This window comes from Artibeus jamaicensis, unplaced genomic scaffold, assembly GCF_021234435.1.
Source record: "Artibeus jamaicensis isolate MK-2021 breed Jamaican fruit bat unplaced genomic scaffold, CSHL_Jam_final contig_476, whole genome shotgun sequence".
NCBI lineage: Eukaryota > Metazoa > Chordata > Mammalia > Chiroptera > Phyllostomidae > Artibeus > Artibeus jamaicensis.
In genome coordinates, this window is record NW_026521853.1 from 1,248,540 (window position 1) to 1,252,374 (window position 3,835).

Sequence of the window (3,835 nt, forward strand, 5' to 3'; positions counted from 1 at the left end):
CCCCAAGTCAGTCAGGAGCCCACCCACTGTCTTCCCACTGCTAAGTTCATTGTTGCAGGAGGCAGTGTGCATATGCCAGCATGCTGGGGGTCAGGCCTTCTGTTCCCAGACCACCTTCCTAAGACATTCTGTGCCTCCTATGGGGTCTGAGCAGCCGCTTGGCCTATAGAAAAAGGAAACAGACTCCATAGCATCCTCAGTGGGTCCCAGCAGCCAGAGGATACCAACAGCTCTTCTATTGGCTGGCACCTCTCAGCACTTTTGGCTGGCAAACCAGGAGAAGGGTCCCAGGCTTGGGCATAGGGCCTGATGGATACACATTTTGCAGAGGGAGCAACAGGCTTGGATGGTGTCTTCATCACTGGCCATCAGCCAGAGCTCCTGCTCTTGGGGACTGAAGACCACTGAGGTGAGCAAGTCCTGGTGCCACAACTGGCCAGGAAGATGTCCTCATGGTGGTTTCAGATGTAGCTATGCTGGCCCTTGTTTCATTAGTCACAGAGTACCTGCTACAATCTGGGGAGATAAAGAAGTATTCATTGTTGGACATGTAGGCACCATGGGCATGCAAAGCCAGCTTCACCTCTGGCATGGTTTGCAGGTCAAACACCAGCAGCTTGATGTCCTGAGCCATGGGTGGCAGCTGCATGTGTTCAGCCACCACTAAGCCATTGGGCCAAGTGTGGCTCTTAGCTTACAGGTACCTGTCATCTGAAGACAGGTTCATCCCAATGATGTGTCAATCACATGGTCCAGGGTACCAATAATCACCTGGTGTGGCAGGATGTGCTTGATGCCCCCAATCTGGTGAAGCATGTAGGTGAAGCAGCTCATGATGAAGATGAGGAGCTTTTTGGGAAATTAGCAGTGCTGCCCTCCAGTGGTTTGTAGTGGCCCTGAGCCAGCAGGACAGCCTCCTTGGTCTTCAGAACATACTCAGCTTGCTGCTGCTGCATTCAAGGGTTCAGGAGCCAACCCAGGAGTCATCACAAGCCCTCCTTGGCACACTGGCTGGAGCCAGACTGTTTTCCTTGATGTTGTCCTCATTTTCACTGCCCAGGTCACAGATGTTGTGGGGGTCCCACCAGTGTCCAGCAGGAAACCAGGGCTGTGGAAGTAGCCACAGTCAGCCACCATCAGCCTGTGGACATTGTTTTGGTTGAGTTTCCAGAGCCCCTTCACTACACTGATATTCTAGGACAACACATCCTGGAAAGTGATGCCTCAGATGCAATGCAGGGTCTCCAAGATCAGGCTGGTCTCTGTAAGCCAGTAGCCAAACACATCCTAAGGCTTGTTACTCCACTTGGGACAGATGCAGGAAGTGATCTAAGCTGATGACCGCAATGTCCCCAAAGGAGAAGTTAACAAAACCCCCAGGCAAGCCAACAACAATGAGTCATCCTAGTTGAACTGGAAGGACTGGGTATAGCTCCAATTGTGGGTCCTGGCTGCATGTTTCTGTGCTATGTATAAGCAAGATGTTCAGGTCATTGTTTTAGATCTTCACTATGCAGTCCTTGGAGCAGGAAGCAAACTGGTAGCCAGAGTGGCAGAAGCTGAAGTACAAGACAGGGTCAATGTACTCCTTCCATCTACACCTCCATGCAGAGCCCCATGTCATAAAACTGCCTTAACTCCTGGTATCAGGGTTTCAAGCAGTTCATGGCCACCAGACAGTAGTGATAGAACTGTTCCCCGCATAGGAATTTGTCTTAGGGCATGGTCTGCCATTGGTTGTGCACCAGCCCCAGCAGGCATCACGTCTGCAGGGCCCAGGCTCAGCAAGTTCTGATAAACCAGGATACTGGGGAGCAGAGCAGTGGCATGGTCCTCTAATCCACCATGACATTCTACCCAGGCAACCCTTGGCTGCCCCCACCCATAAGCACTGCACTTGCTTAAGGTGTCTGACTTTGGCCCAGGGGCCTATTTCCCCTCATCCTTAAATCTATGTAGAATTTCCTTACAGCAATGCAACCACATTTCAGGATAAAGTCAGAGATAATGATTATTTACATATTTGCAAAGAATTTATAACAGAAAAATTAAACCTTTTTTCTTCAAGCTTTCTCTAATAAAAGGCATACAAGTCCTCCAGCCAAGATGAAGGCATAGGCTGATATGCTTTGCCTCCTCCCAGAACCCAAAGAAGGACAACAACAAATTTAAAAACCAAAAACAAACAGAATTGCCAGAAAATTGAACTGTATGGAAGTCTGAAAACCAAGGAGTTAAAAAAGAAATATTGATCCAGACCAGTAAGAGGGAGAGAGACAGACAGACAGCCAGAACAGAGAGGACTCATGGCAGGGCAAAGGCTGGAGGACTGGGGCAGACTGGAGCTGGTGAGGCAGCAGCTGGTGGACTAAGTGGTCCTATACTTGTATGTGAATAAACTGGGAGGAACAACTGGGGAGCAACCCAGAGTTCCACTGCAGGGAAATAAAGCCTCAAAACCTCTGACTGAAAAAAATTTTTAGTGGTTGTGGCAGCAGGATAGACTGCCAGACTCACAGGAGAATACATTGAAGAGACTCACAGTGTCCTAGAACATACACAAACCCACACACCCATTCACTCACACAGGAATCTGCACCAGAAGGGCCCAATTTGCTTGTGGGTAATGGAGGAAGTGACTGAAAGCTAGCCAAGAGCTGAGCAAGCAGCATTGTTCCCTCTTGGACCCCTCCCCCACTTACAGCGCCACAACCTAGCAATGTGGGTTGCCCTGCCATGGTGAGTACCCAAGGCTCCACCCTTTAGAATGTAACAAGCATACTGAGACCAAAAAAATAGCCCAAATAAAAGAACAGATCAAAGCTCCAGAAGAAATACAACTAAGCAATGAAGAGATAACCAACCCATCAGATGTACAGTTCAAAACACTGGTAATCAGATGCTCACAGAAATGGTTGAGTATGGTCCCCAAATAGAGGAAAAAGTTAAAGCTATGAAAAGTGAAATAAAGGAAAATGTACAGGGAACCAACAGTGACAGGAAGGAAATCTGGATTCAAAGCAATGTTTTGGAGCAGAAGGAAGAACTAAACATTCAACCAGAACAGAATGAAGAAATAAACATTCAGAAAAGTGAGGAGAGTCTTAGGAGCCTACAGGACAACTTTAAATGTTCCAACATTGGAATCAGGGCTGCCAGAATAAGAAGAGCAAGAAATAAAAAAACTTATTTGAAAACATAATGAAGGAGAACTCCTCTAAACTGGCAAAGGAAATAGACTTCCAGGAAGTCTAGGAAGCCCAGAAAGTCCCAAAAAAGCTAGACCAGTGAAAGCATGCACCAAGGCACATCATAACTACATTACTCAAGATTAAAGATAAGGAGAGAATCTTAAAAGCAGGAAGAGGAAATGAGAGAGTTACCTACAAAGGAGTTCCCACAAGAGTATCAGCTGATTTCTCGAAAGAAACCTTGCAAGTAAGAAAGGGCTGGAAAGAAGTATTCAAAGTCATGAAAGGCAAGGAACTACATCCAAGATTACTCTATCCAGCAAAGCTATCATTTAGACTGGAAGGCAGATAAAGTGCTTCCCAGATAAGGTCAAGTTCAAGGAGTAAACTAAACTAAAACTAAACTAAACTACAACTACAACTAAAACTATGCAAACAAGTAGAACAGGAATAGTATCACAGAAATGGAGACCACATGGAGGATTATCAGCAGGGAGTGGGAGTGGGAACAATGGGAGAAAAGGTACAGGGAATGAGAAGAATAAATGGTAGGTAAAAAAAATAGACAGGGGGCAGTTAAGAATAGTATAGGAAATGTGGAAGCCAAAGAACTTATATGTACAACCCATGGACATGAACTAAAG

The 3,835-nt window shown here is 46.5% G+C and overlaps 1 pseudogene; it reads right to left on the reverse strand.

The window, feature by feature from the left end:
* Nucleotides 1-252: 252 nt before the first annotated feature.
* On the reverse strand, nucleotides 253-2,738 carry LOC119039053 (F-box/WD repeat-containing protein 5-like; annotated as a pseudogene).
* Nucleotides 2,739-3,835: the final 1,097 nt, after the last annotated feature.